General features: G+C 36.2%; 1 protein-coding gene across 4 annotated transcripts in view; it reads right to left on the reverse strand.

Annotated features, from left to right (window-relative positions):
* The window catches only part of ZFAND3 (zinc finger AN1-type containing 3), a 138214-nt gene that overhangs the window by 109445 nt on the left and 12925 nt on the right, over window positions 1-15844 (reverse strand). The window contains exon 1 of one of the 4 annotated variants that reach the window (XM_020583980.2): window positions 8610-8782. The exons of the other annotated variants lie outside the window; for them this stretch is intronic. The gene's annotated coding sequence lies outside the window, so the exon portion shown is untranslated. Of the gene's footprint in view, window positions 1-8609; window positions 8783-15844 lie in introns of those variants that run through there. 4 annotated transcript variants of the gene reach the window in all.

The raw sequence follows: 15844 nt of genomic DNA on the forward strand, positions 1-15844 counted from the left end.
ACCAATAACAAGAATTGTGCAGCTGTATCAGAGTAAAAATAAATAAAGATTCTACTACAGGTATGTATTTTCAATTCTTGAAAAACAACACTAGAATAATGATAATTCTTGAAACCAGTTTTAGTTCATCTGTCTTTTGATGATGGAAGAATAAGGATTTTGGAGAAAAAATACTTTCATGTAGTGTATGTGCATTAGACATTTAATTTTAAAGACATTAAAGCCACAGATGCTAATTAAATATGACTACAGAATCCCAGGTTCTGCATTTTTATTGGAAACAGAGCCTTCCAGCATATCTAGTAATGGTTTGCTACAATTCAGCATTTGCTATGACTTGGTAGCAGGAAAACGTATCTACTTCAGCGTCACTGTAATTGCACTGTTGATTAAATGCAGCACGTTAAATGTTTCTTCCTTCCAGCACAGCAATTACAGCAGGATCACAGTGTCACAACAGTACAAATGTATCTCAGCCCCTGAATGATACCTGTCCAAAGTTGGCAGGGGCCGTATGTTTGAGAAAGATTAACACAGTATGAACCATGTCATTCCTTAGTTAAAACTAAAGATGCTCCCTGTATGCTCAGCACATACTATGTCATGCATTTTGCAACTTAGGACGACTATACATATGTTAAATCAATGCATTTATACTACTGTAGTTAATGATCTGTCACCATTTCCATTAGAAAGCAATTTTCAAAGCCTTAGACCTCTGCTAAGAATTCACCCTGAGCTGAATCCTGGCACGTGGCAAAAGCAAAACCATAGCAGACACATTTACTTTCATCCAAATAAATTAGAAGGATTATTTATTATTAAAAGAAAATCGATCCAATTCTGTATTTCCCTGACACTTTTCATCATTCATTTAGAGCATCTAACACTTCACCTTGTACAGGAGAGAGGTTAATTAGGCTGTGTTAATAAGATCCTCAGTTGCCCTTTGAAAGTTCTATATATCGTGTACACTAGCTTCTGAAGAAAGCCATTTTACTTTTCTAAACCAGAAGTCACCTTACTGATTTCATATATGCTGCATATTTGATATTTATAGGTCCTCTGTAATTTATGATCTTGTGAAAGTTTTTTTGGCAGTTTAAACAATTATTCATATTTTCAAATGGAGGTAGCTCAATTACTCTTTATGAATGATGCATGCCAAATTCCTTTCAAATAAGAGCATAAGTGAAGCATGGCAAATGCAGGTAGACATACAGAGACCTTGGCAACAAGAAAGTCACATGCATTCAGACACAGATTTTTAAGTGAACTAAAATCTGAAATTAAATATCTCACAAATGCATTCAAAATCCTCTACTTCATCATCTGTTCTATACCTGTAAGTTCAGTGTTAAGAATGCTAGTTCAATTAGGAAAGTGTTATCAGTAACTTATTTTTATGATTACAACTACTATAAGGGGTTTTGCTTTAATAACATCAGTGTTCTGATGTTGGACTTCTCATTTTCACCACAAACAATTTAAGTGTTGCTTATCATCTAAGGATTTTTGGTAAGCTGCTGAAAAGGATGCTTCAGCAAGTGAGCCACACGTTCTTATCTCACTTTGAAATGAAATGGAGGGCAAACTTCATGAATATTTCAGTGTACTAGTGCAATGCCCTTCTGGCAGCTTTCCACACTCAAAAGATATGCTGATATAGCCCAATGAAGTAGCTGGATCCTAATTTATTATTTTTTCAGTGGGTACACTAAAGCATCCTTTTAAAACTCTATGACAGAAAGACTTTTTATGTTTTAAATATACAAAGACACTGAAGTGCTCAGTCAACAGTTAGTCCAGAAAAGAGCACAAACACACAAATGTAAGAGGGGAGACTGTGGAAAACACACAATAAAGTAGCTTAATCTTACAAAATACACAAAAACACTGATAGAGTTTTCACTGAAACCCTTCTCCAACAATTCTTAAAATAAAACTGCAAAAGAATCCAGTGCATCTAAACTAGCTAAGACAGGTTGTAAGAACATAGACCTGATTCATCTAGGTTTCTAGCTGAGCTTACAATGCTGCTGCCCTCCAGTCAAAGCTAAATGGTTCATATTCCCCTGAATACACAACTCCACACTTAAAAAAAAAAAATAAATCTCAGCAGCAAAATCATATACCAAACATTCCTCTGACAACTCCTCAAAATCTTTTTCAAGAAGATGTGTAGCCTCCTATTTAAAGGACAATTAAAAGGTTGGAATTCTAAGAGAGTTGAAGAGGCCTTTAGTGAAGTAGGAATAAAATTTGAAAGTTGTGGTCCACCCACCTTCCACCAATTCCTCAAGAATATTATTTTTCTGTGTATTGCAGGTAATAATGAACATTGCCCTATGACAACACAATCATCCTCCTGAGATTTACAATATGAGATATTAACTTTATCTTTTTCTTCAGATCAGACACTCCAATAAAAGCTCTGCTGATATGCAGCACTCAAAAATCTATTCCATTTCTGTTATTCCTTTTACCACAGGATCAGTAAATAGATACTAAATAGTAAAACACTCTTAGAAAAAAAAAAAAAAAAAACAACTGGAAGAAACCTCAAGAAAGAAACTTTTTTGTCCCGACTTAAAGGTATGGGTAATTATGTCTCAAACCTCACCAGGAAACCCTCCTAAAATACCTCCTGACCTGAACTGCCAGATTTAGCATAGAAAGTAGGAAAATGTGTGATACTTGCTCATTTTAAGCCCAGTGTGTCTCTTTGCTATGCAAATGCATAGAGAAGCATTACATTTTTTTAATCAGTTATTTTTCTATGGCAGAAGTATACTTAAAAATGCCTGCCATTGTAACAGCTTAGAATGGTCAGAACTTTTGAATTCTTGGTGGGGGGGGGAGATGGAAGCAGCTTTGCAAAGGATGTCCAAGACTGTACTGTTCATGTCAAGTAACATTTAAAAGGACAAGTTATGTAAACTGGTTTAAAGATGCTGTTTTGTGTTAGTATTAACACATTACACTGATAATAGTCTGGTGTAAGTAATGTGCCATGTGTAGTCTCTCAAAACCTAGCAGAACATGAAAATTATAAAACACAGTACTTTCTTGCAGGGCTCTACATTTCATGTCTAACAAGTCAAACATTAGTCAAGCAAAAAGGAGTTTCAAGTGTTGACCATCCCAAATACGGAGAGAGAAAGCACCTGAAGGTGCACTATATGCAAATGATCTGGCAGCATTAGTCAGAATCTCAATTATTATTTTGACTATTCATTTCTATGAGTTAAAAAGCACAGGAAGCTAGGTTCAGAAGTAAAACAGGCAAAACAAAGAGAAAAGAGTGTCCCTTGGACAAAGCAAGAAAGCATTACTATTCTGAGATGGGTAAGGAGCTATGTCCTATCTAGTAATGAGCAGATTGTCCAGCAGGATCTCTCACTTGCCTAGAGAACCCCAAAAAGCAGCAATATTTTGTGAATGAGTGACAAACTCCCTTTTATGGTTCTTTGCACTCCTTGGTTATTGAACCCTTCTAGATCTCCATGCCATGGTAGAATTGTGGCACTTATTGAAAAGCAGCTTAAGAATTTTGACAAGGTGCCTACAATCCTATCTTATTACATTGCTCATAAACATGTCTGGAAAAGTTACCAGTATAGAAGTTAGCAGGCATTTTTCCTCCTCCCCATTTAAAATGGGTTTCAGTAGTCCCCAGAAGTTTAGCTGGACGTTCACCATGGAAAATTCGCTTTCTTCCATCCTAGCCTTCCTTGTACCCAATTGTACAGTCAAGAAGCAATGTGGCTCTTACTTTGGTCAGTGCTGCCTCTACAACCGATTGACTACACACAGACGTTCTCAGGTGGGAAAATGTGGCTATGTCTCATGGTCCTATTTTAGAAAACAAGAGTACTTCAGCTCCTCCTCAGGAACTTGAAATGAATTGTATTAAGATTAGGCCTACACTAGGAGTAATCTGCCAGTTAACTAAACTAAACGTTTCTTAAAGCAGATCTACCTATACTGTCAGAAAACAATTCTGCCCTGCTGTTACAATTGAAGAAAAGTAAGAGAAAGAAGTAGGAAAAAAACCCACATAAAAAGTCACTATTTAAAGTGGAATAAACCACCCAAGACTATCTTACTCTTAGCACAAGCAGGTTTGCATGTTCATCTTGGCCACCCCAAAATTTCCATCAATTTCCTAACAGTTCCCATGTGGAACTCTGTACCAGATTTTGCATCTATCAGGTAATGAACAGAGGCTCCCACCCTAAAAAGAACCATCTCACAGTAAAGAACAGAGTGTAACTCTCTTGCTATATTGCAGAAATGTTATGAACTAATGTTTTCACCAACACATTACACAAAGTCTTGGCTCAGAACAACACTTTGGATATTTAACCTTGAGAAGAGATACCCTCTCATAAGTAACTTTGGAGTTTTCTAACAGTTCAGCATAATTCCAACCAATACAGCACTTCTAACCAGCATAAAACTGCTTATAAATAATTCGTTCACAATGTTTCTGTGTTAAACATTCAACTTCTGAAGAGTCTGAAAAAGACTAAATAAATCAGGTAAAATTTAGAACAACAAAGAGTTAAGGAACAAACCAACACAAACATGTTTGGCAACACCACTTCAAAAAGCAAACAAGCCCTCAAAAAAACCCCGAAACACTTTAGGCAAGAATTAGACTGATAGTAACACAGACTTATACAAAACAAGACGTGAAACTGAACATAGAAGGTGCACTTTTTTCTTTCTCACATGTGCACCCAGGCACAAGCACACGTAAAGAAATACAAAAGCAGTTATAAACTAACCACCATTAATTAGTTCAGTGAAACATGACATCTCATAGGCTGGGACCTACAGCTTCATGGATAGCTCATATAAAGCAGCATCCTCTTTTCAGCAGTGCTCAGAACAAAGCTGCCTTCTCAGGAGCTTCTAAGACACTGTGGATGCTGGCCATGGGAACTGCCTTCAGCCCCAAAACCCTTCCCTTGTTATGAGCGGTGTATGCTCTATGAAACATCCCAAATCAGTCCATTAAAAGATAAATCCCAAAGTGGGGGGTGTAGGGGGTATGGAAATCTGCACAGTTAAGAAATCCAGAAAGAAATGGAAGTCCTTGAAAGACTGAATAGGTTTTTTGGGGAGAAGGGGAACGTTATTTTGGGGCTTTTGTTTGGTTAGTTTTGAGGTTTTCTTAAGCTGTGATTAAAACACTAAACATGAAAGATATTTTAAAGGCTGAAAATCTGAGCTTCTCCCTACATTTTCAACACAATTTCCAAGACCTGAGCTTGACCCAGGGAATGCTGCTAAACGCCATTCTCTTTTCAAGCAAGGGATTTTGGAAAGTTAATGAGTTAACAATGTGGTAGAGTTCAATAACTGAACTGCAAGTAAATGTGCTCCTTCCCTCAAATCCTATGATTCACATGCCCAGGAGGAACAGCTGCCTTAACTCTACTTTATCCAGCTATGTTATTTGAAAACTCTTCTCAAATTTACTTTGAAGAGAAAAATGCTTAAAATAAATCTAACTGGGCTAAAGAACTACACATTAAAATATAGATTATAATAAACATCCTGAGCCCAAATGACTTGAGCCATAGTGTCCATAATTTGTGGTTGAAAAACAGGAAACAACCTTAAAATAATGTAATGCACCACAGTGTCTATGTCTTGCTTTTTTCAGCATTCTGAATGCAAATGCATGATCTCCAAGAGCAACTACAATTGAAAAATACAATAGTACTCCAAGTTTTTTCAGGAAGAAAAAGCATCTTAAATACTCCACTACAATTCTAGAGGGAGAAAAAAAAAGTTATTTGCTAAATGTAGATTTTAAACCTGCCTGTCACTGATATAATAGCAAATACTAAATTATTATTATAGTAAACCTCATTAACTACAGTTAGCTTATAGGTCGGGCTACTGGTCTTTCTGTAATTGCAGCCATACAATTTGGTTCTAATATAGAAGAACTAAGTTTATTAAGTTACTGTAGTAAAGCTTTTTCAAAACAGGGATGAAGAGCATCTTATGCATTCTTTCAGTGGACCATATTCTGGTCTTTGCTATTTTCTTTTATCACATGTTAATTCAAGTTAACATGCACCTGACTCACTGAATAAAACTGACATGTTACTAATCTATGTTTATTAATTTCTTCCACAGAGAGAACTGAAATTCTTCAAACAAATACCTGATAGAAGAAGAACTCTCTGTTATGGGAAAGTTTACTGCATAAATGTTTGCATGTTTAACTTTCTCTGTAAATAATGAAACAAAAGGATGCAATTAAATAAAAGTATTTTGAGACTTAATACATAAATGCTAATTATTATACAGATGTTTTTCCTTTTTTCTTTTAAATAGACCAATATAATCTTTCCATTCTCTTTTGTGGTAGTAGTATAGACTTTTGTGGTTGTAGTATAGTAGTATAGACCATTCTATATGGTCACTACTACTGTGAAGGCATTGATCAGGAAGTCAACAGCATGAGGTATCTTCCGTAAGAACTGAAACAGAATGAACACAGTACCCAAAAAACAACCCAGAAAGCATCAGTGCTGAATTGGATCTATCAGACAAGTGTCACAATGTCCTAATAGAACACTGGCATTTTTATGCTAGATTATTCTGAGTTTCTTATTTTTGCATCTTTCAACTCTCCATACCTTTTCAAAATACTACATAAAACTACATTTCTCAAAATTCTGAAAGGAAACTACAGCAATTTCTTTCCACATATTCAGACTAGGTAGTTACTATAGCTATTCCAAGAAAACATTCTTATTTAAAATATCCAAGGGCTGGGGATCTTGTCAGAGTCCTCAATTGTTTTGTTTCTGACGGCGATCAAGAATCGTTCTCTCTGCATGTTCAAATGCAGCATGCCTGAAAATCAATCTGTTAATATTCCAGTATGAGCATCTGTACCCACAGAAGTAGAGAAAGGATCAGGGGAAAAGAACAGATTCACGATACATTTCAGGTATCTTTCTTCATACAGCCTGTCATCTCAGGACTAAAGGACTCGTTACCTGACATTTTAACTAACACTTATCACTGTAAACGCTGCTGCTGCTATCCCTGACACTGAACAAATCATTCCTCATGCTGTCAATCAGCACTCCTCACAATCTACTACAAGCATATTCCAATCACTTACACATGGGCTAACTTCCAGCTACCACCCATCAAACCTGGGGACTCCTAGGATTTGTTAAGTTGGAACCACTGGCATGAACATCAAACTCTGTTATTTACTTGATTACCACCTGAGAAGACAGTCAGATCTACAACAACAACACTCTCTAATCAGAAGTTTAACCTTTAGTTTCTTAAAGCTATTAGGGTGAATTGGGAGCAAAAGAAATAACGCAGGTGTTGTGATACATATGTAACTACAGCCAACTTTGAAAATATCTTGTAAATATAATTCTTAAGCATTCTTAAAATCACTTATTTTCCTGAGAAACATTTATGGTATAAGCTAGGTATGGGTTAAATCAAAAGCGTTTCTAAGAAAGACCAGCTGTGTCCCACAATGTTCACTAATACAGGAGACTATTTAATAGTAAATATTCCACCTGTCTTTTCTTGAGCACATCCTGTGAAGAACTGGAAAATTGTTCCAGTGTATCTAATTGACCTCCTAAGGGAAAGTGGACCAGACTCCAAATCTCAATTTAGCTCTTGGCTCAAAAAGTCTGGAGAACTTTAAAAAAAAAAAAAAAAATCAGACATGGCAATACAAAATCAGTTATTTATATGCAACAGAAACAGCAAAGGAACTTGGGGAGAGACTGCTCATCTTTTATTAGATGGTGCTCACTTCCCCTTAGCCTTCACACATAACCAAGGTAAGAAAATTAAATTTACTGTTTATATAATAAAAAAATGTTATGACTCTATATACCTTCAAATATACCATTGGTCTAACACCCATGGGTTGCACCCAGCACCCTAAAATGATGCAGCATTACATAAAAGTACCCACACAGGCAGGAGTTAGCATACTGCCTGTCTGTGCTACAAAATCCATCCTCTGGGTCTCCACTAGTTTGCAGTGAACATTTATAATTCTCCAGGTACTCTAACATCTGTGAAACATTTTACAACTCAAACTATCAGCACACAAGGGTTTCTGCTGGTGGAAACACAGAATCAGCTGAACTACTAGAAACACTAAAGAGAATTTAATGTAAAAAGGAAATGTATTACAGAAGCAGGCTACCACACTTCAGTACCAGCGGGTGAGTCTCAACAGGACTTACAGCAAGTTCAGAATATCATCCCTCAGGTCTACAAAATCCAAGTTAAATCATAACCTGCTTACACTTGCATTGCAAGGCTGCAGTGAATACCATCTGCAGTGGGCACTACTATATGATAATTTAGACTGCAAATGCCCATGACTGCAAATACATCTATAGGGAAGAAACACCACTCAACAAAATTAGCATTCAGTAATCAAATACACTCATTGATGTGGTGGTCTTTTGTACTATTAGAAGGGGAAATGATGAATACTGCATTAAAGGAAACACGATAAATCTTACAACTTGACATATTACAGGATTCAGTATCATGTATGCAAAACAACCCAGAAAACTTACCCAGTAGAGAAAAGAAAATATGACCCATTACACAAAAATGTATCTGTTTGCCTCCTTTTTACAATGTAAGAATCCTGGTCTATTATTTCCTGCTTCTCTTTTTGGCACAATGAAACTAGGAAATCAGAAGATGAGAGACTGAACACATTAGGAAGTGTTATCACCGAGGAAAGAATCTGAAAAACAAATATGAATATTTACTATATTTAAGTAGAATAAGAGAGTCATTTACAAAGTGCTTCAGCAACACCAAACTGAATAAAATAATGATTTCAACTCACTTCCTGCTCCCTCAGTAAAGGTTTGCAGGAGCTCCCACTTCTGCTCTTGAGACTTTAGTAACTTCAGCAGAAGCAAAGAAGCAGTTTGACACTCGCAGCAGTTCTACTGATAAATTTCCAAGGCTGTAAGTGTCTCTATAAAGGTTAAAACAACAACAGAAAAAAAGCAAGTGAGACTCTTTCAGCAGTCCCTTTTTAGAAAGGTAAGTGGCTTAGTATTTTCAAATGGCTGGGGCTTCAGACTCCAGAATTTTGTTTTCCTCCAAATTTCATTTGCAGGTCATCTGAGAATGGTAATTAATAGACTTTTTAAACATTGAAAAAGCTTTTGATTTTCTATGCATCACACAAGGAATTTTGTTTCCCTATGTCTTAAAAAGGGGTAACACAGCTTCTTTGCTGAAGTCACTATAACAGATTAAATGTTCAAGTTAATAAGAAAGCACTAAGGTCCACGGCCTCAGTCTAAGCGAGATATATAGAGAAATATATATGTACACACGTCACAGAATAGTCTGAGTTGGAAGGGAACCACAAGGATGACCAAGTCCAACTCTTCAAGTGAATGGCCCATACAGGGATCAAAACCACAACCCTGGCATTATTAGCACCATGCTCCAACCGAGATAGAAATATGCATCTATAGATGGATGGATGGATGGATGGATAGATAGATGGACAGATGAAAATATATATATTTGTATTAGTATACTGTTAATGTTGTCAATTTATGGCTTGTGGAATGTGCTGTCTGGAAACTCTAAACTGACTAGAAACCATAAGCTCAAGCAGTCAGCTCTAGGCTTTTGCAATATAAGAGTACAAAGCAATATAAAGATATATTGCTTAAAAGCCATTTTCTCTATACAACTTTCTAAACACACATTAAACCCTCACACTCGAAATAAAATGCCTCACAATTATGAAACAATATTCTTCCCTGTTACAATACTCATTCTAGGGGGAAAAAAGAAAGAAAAAAAATCAACAAAAAAAGCTCTTCAAAAATCCACAAATCCTCCATTTCCCCAGCTATCTTACACTATTTTTCTATTAAAGCTAAATTTCCTTACTATTTGTGAATCAGTGACCAACACTTTCCTAAAACTTCAAGATGCAGACAGAATTCTAGCTTGCATTTAACTAAATCACCTTTCATAGTTTACCCATCAGCTACAGCAACCATCACTCTTAGTAGTTTCAGAGGAATAAAAGTTATATTCAGTTTTGTATTTTTGCTACTGTCCAAGAGAACCATGACTATGCTGCAGGTTTCATTTCTCCTTTTAACACCTATACTAAAACTGGTCACACAATGTGGGCAAGGTTTGTTCCTGTAATACACTGTGAACATTTCATCCCAGAGCACAAGATCCAGAAGCCTCCTCAATAATAGTGACAAAATGATTCAAAGGAAAAAAAAAGTTTTTGAACTACCTGCCTCTTACCTCTCAGCTGCCAATGGGACAGACTGTCATATCTGTCTTTCTTTGTTCTGCTTTTTGTTCCCTAAAAGTAAGCATCTTATTTTGAATCATCACTTTCAGATGGAATAGAAGTATTACATCTATGGTTTAAAAAAAAAAAAAAAAAAAAAAAAAAAAAAAAAAAAAAAAAATCCTGTGAATTGGACTCCTCAGTTGAATACTCTGGTCTTCACTCTTCAGTGAAGCTTCCCTGACATGCAAAGAAATGCACTTCTGTATCAGGCCCAAAGGTTTTGAATTTTCATCTTACCATTATACAGCTGAAGGTCAGTGATTGCAGCTGCACATCCACCATTTATAGCATAATAATAAAAAAAAAAGCTGTATGATTTTATAGAAGTGTCTCAAATAATTCAAAGGCTGCTTATGGGAAGGCAGAACACCCCAAAAACATTAGCCTTCTCCATAAAAGCTGTGTTGTATGAAAGCTTTACTTTTTGTTGATACCATATGTAATTACAAAAGCAGAATTTGTGTGGATGGAGTAATGTGGTTTTTTTCTTTACTGATTCATTTTCCAAGATATTGAGGCTTTTGAAACTGTACTGAATCAAACATTACACCCTGGAATGTCAGAGTTTACAGCTTGTCGGGGCCCAGGGACTATTTCTTACCCACTGTAGGTATCCACATCTCACTGAACCCAGACGGGCTTTTTTTGGGTGCATTTATTCTGGCAAACACTGCTAGTAAAAGCAAAAATATTCCAAATACCTTTTAAGTTCACAAGATTGAAGGTCAAACATGCATACTAATGACAGCTATTGTCCCATGTTTTTTGCCCTGACACCCCTCCTCTAAATTTAACAAGGAAGTATGGGAATTTGAAAACCTGCTGACTCAGGATACCCAAACTTAAATATATTTGAAACACTTTTTTTTCCATTACCATAATCTAAATTATTCCCCCCACACTAGTCAATGTGTTCAGCAATCCTGTCCTGTCCCCTACTTCAAACAAGTTATTTGATTACTCTGTCGAGGAAAAATCCTATTGCTACCAGGGCTGCCAGATTCCATGAGATACTTAAAACATATTGCACAATGAGGCTGCAGAGAAATTCGTATAGGAATTAAAATGCAACAGAATGGACCGACTACATTTAGGATTTCCAAATTCTTCCCTCGAACTTGTAGACCATTTTGCAGGCGGTAAACATACTCATGCAACAAATCTGCAACATTTTCCAAAGAAAAATTACTGTACTTTTTGAAGCACAACAAATACCTGAAGGAATTTCCAACTCAAAACTGAAAATAAGTCAAATAATGCAAAAATTTGGTATACTGCTACAGGGTCTGTCAAAAAAATAGTCTTAAATAGAATGTGAACATAATGCTGATAAAGTATTTCTTCCAAAACAGTTTGTAATCAGAAACAATAGTAGGTTACTGTGGAGTGATGCATCTTACTAATGAGGAAAACATTTATGTTTTTGTACACATACAAGACGATCTCTGTCAATAATTAAACACATAAAAGAGTAATCACTAAGAAGTTAGAAACCAAAACCTGCCTTATGAAATTATTAAATAATTATTGTGAAACTACAATGAAAATAACTGCACTCCTGTCCACAGCCATAGAAAAACATTTCATATTGGTATTCAAAAATATTAATGTCACCATGTATTTATTACTTATTTTCAGATATGCAAACTAGGAACAGAACTACAGTTAGTTAATGGCATTCCTTCTTTAAAATGTTCTGAAATTTTCGTACAAGACTGAATGTGAACTACAGATTGCATATAAAACAGTTTTCACTCTGTTGCATTGCCAGTTGGGGAAAAGATTAAAATGTAAAACTGTATTATTTATTCCAACATGTAACTCCTTTCAGAGTTGTTAGAAGTTGGTTCAATATTAAACATATACATGTTTTCTAAAAGAAACCGACTCCATTGTAAATGCACTTGGGTCAAGTCATACTTAAGCCTATCAAATGCTGACTCTGCTACTGAACTAAATCACCCCACTAAGATATTCACCACAGTTCTGGCTCTGGATTCACTCCTACAAACTTACAATCACTGTTTGATCACATTACGTAAGTATGGATGGTAATGTAACATTTTCAAAGGCTCCTGAGTCTCAAGGGGGTTCAACACACAAGTCATTTACATGCTTTGAAATCATTTATTATATTTAGATTTTCAGTGAAGGATGCTCAGTTACAAGAACTATGTTTGCTTTGTTATTCATGAAAGATAATGAGTCCTTTTTGGTTTTAACCCGATCAAGTTATTTTCAGGGCATCTTTAACTAGATAAAAGGCCCTCCCAAGAAATTATCAAAACACAAGTTGCACAAGGAAAAAAATACAACAGACCCTATGATTCTCTATCAGAATTCAGCTGTGTTTACATCAGTCTTAAGCTTTTCAATATTTGAAGGTGTACAAAAACAACCTCAGCAAGCATAACCCAGAAGATGAGACTGTAATACTCTCTAGAATGAAAATACCCATTGATTCATGATTTCTATCAATGTAAAGTAATACTATTCCATTTTCATGCTCCAAGGCACAGTGAGAAATTTTAGCTGTTTTTCTCACAAATCTCTTTCAACCTTATGCCTTTCGCATCATCCTTACTCCTCTTAATGACATATGAGAGGGAAAATAAAGCTTGAGTTCTTTCTTACTGTCTCCTAAAGATGGAGTTTGATAATGACCATCTACTGCAACAAAAAGTTGTTCTGTGCTTCCTCTGAAATTGAGCTCAAATGACTCCTCACAGGTTGTACAGTGTACAAGCAACCCTGCCCTCTGCTCTTAGTCATCATACAAATTCTGCTCCTGTAAGTAGCAAGTGATATAACAAGCAGAGATCATTCAGCATTCCTCATACACACCTTCCATTCCCAAATCTCCCTTTATGTTTGCAGTAGGATAACAAATAATTTGATTTTCAATCTCCTCGGCATTTTTTCCAACTTTATACTTTTGTAGCTGAATTTATTTGTATCTCTACCAGACACAGGTATTTCCTGGTCTATGTTGTATTACTTTTACGTGCTTTGGAAAGCAATTCCATTTTAGGATTTTGAACTATTCTAGTGCAGAACACACTGATTTATTAACAGTTGACAATTCTGCATAATGTCAACTTGCCAAATTATTTTTCCAGTTTAGGGAACTCTTTGTGTGCCTAAAGTACAAATAAATATTTTCATGTGATTGCTGTTCCAAGTTTAGGTTTAGTAGAATTGAAGTATTAATGAAAAATGTATTTATCTTACATTTCAGTCTCTATGTGGCAGCTCTGAAAAGCAGGATGTACATGGCTATCACTTGCAAATAGTAACAAATCACATAAAGCTCAAAGAAACAAGTAGAAGCTTTTCTTTTTTTGAAAAACCCAGCATTTCCTATTTATCATCTTAGCAATGCAGCAGTACAAGAAAGTGTTATACAATAATCTGCCAAAACATAAATAAAACCTGCTAATCTCATTTCCTCTCAGCATCTAACTAATGAGAAATGCAACTAAGTAAACACTATGCATGCTAAATCACAGGGGGGTTAGTTAAGTGTTTAGGTCAATCATCAAATGTGCTATCAACAGCAGTAAGTCTTGTTTGGAAACAACTTTGACATAACCAAATCTGTTGAGCTAATCAGTGACCCACAAATCTAAACTCCCAAATTTAAATAGACTGATCTACACCAGGCCACTTTTGCATTTTGAACATGCAAGTTCTGTTAATTCATACAATTAATTGACGATAAGTACTTCTAAACTACATAAAACCCATCAGCAGCCTCTTTTACACAAGTAAATTATCAGGATCTCACAAACATCTTAAACCTTACCCTCCAATGTCCTACTGATTCCCTTAAGATCTAAAGCAAAACTGTAAAAAGCATTGGTGCTTATCATTCTGTAATGTGTTCCTTACTGTCATAATTCAATTGCACATAAGCAGTGAGGTTTTTTTTATAAAGAGTTTTAAGCAGTATGTGGAGAAGTTTGCAGTGTCTACATAATAAGATAGATCCCACTTTGTGACTAGCCACTTGACATTTTCCTTATAAATTTATAACTAAAGCCTTTATGCAAGTGCAGCAGAACTAAAATTTAATGGCTGGAGGACAGACAGAACAAGGTCACCCAAAACTAATCTATTCTTTCGTTGACAAAAATAAAAATACCTAGGTTTTCTTTTGTACTTGGAGGACTTGGAAGAAAAGGCAACAAGGAAACGAAAGGAATAATCAAAATGCGAACATGCTTTACCCTCCCCCCTTTCTATCTCCTTTAAAGTTTTGCCAGCCTAAATTTATTCTCGAGTGTTTGTGGACAGATGTTTTTGGACAGTCTTCTTCACATGGTGCCTGGGAAGCTGAGTCAGGAGCTCTGTTCCACTGCTGCTCAGGTGAAAGCCCCCTAAGTAAGACCACAGCCACAGAAGGCAGCGTGGACCAGCTGTATGGGCAGCTCACTCTTCTCCACTAAGTTTGCACTGGTCATCTCTCCACGGGAAATGGAAGAAATGAGTTGCTGCATGTGTCCTTCGGTGGCTGACAGGTCAGAGAACAGCACTTTCTAGAAAGGGAGTCAGTCAGATGTGAAGATGGGATGAGACCCCCTACCTAATGCATTCTGCCTTTCTCCTACTTCATACAGCACACTTCCCAGGTCTCAGGCAACTGCATTTCAATTACCAGGGTAAAAAGAATTCAGAATATATATTTTGCTTTAAAGTTCAAGGGTTTTAAATGTCTAGTGAAAAAAAAAAAATATCCTTCATCCCACATCCTTCATTCCATGACAGGAGAAGGAAACCTTTACAGCGAGTGGTATTTTGGCTTTTCCATCTTCAGTGATCCAGATTAATGTAAACTGTAATCTTCACAGCTGTCATTTTCACAAGGTAGCTTTTACTATTTTCTAAGTGTTCAAAGTAGACAGCCTAGATTTATTTACATGAACAAAAACAAGGGTATCACAGCATTTACAGAAACTATTATATTATGCTCACCAGTTTCCTATTTTGGAATAACACGGAGAAAGTGTGGGAACAAGCCTCACCTTCTTATTTTCTTCTAATAATGGAGACTGAGGGAATAAATCACAATCAGTACACTTATTTCATCCAATTCCAACAGCAGGAAATCAGGGCCAAGTTAAATATTTTATTCGCATGCATGCAAACAGCAAAGGCTCTTTCGTTAGAGCAGCTTTTTATGCATCTCTGAAGGCAATCTCAGGCAAAGGCACGGTGAGCAAGCAGAGTGATCATTAACAGCAAGTAACACAAATGAGCCCCGAAACCTTACCTCATCCTGAACTCTCGTCCAAGCTATGCGTAACCTTCTCAGTACACAGAACAACAAGCAAGTTTTAACCACCTACCCACTGTGACAGGCTGCAGCTGCAAACTGCAACTCTACTGCTTCACTAACTATGTCAAATTAATGCTGAATCCTAAACAGAAGCAGGAGTTAAAACGAGTTTTAAA

Source organism: Corvus cornix, chromosome 3 (genome assembly GCF_000738735.6).
Source record: "Corvus cornix cornix isolate S_Up_H32 chromosome 3, ASM73873v5, whole genome shotgun sequence".
In the NCBI taxonomy this organism is placed as follows: Eukaryota; Metazoa; Chordata; class Aves; order Passeriformes; family Corvidae; genus Corvus; species Corvus cornix.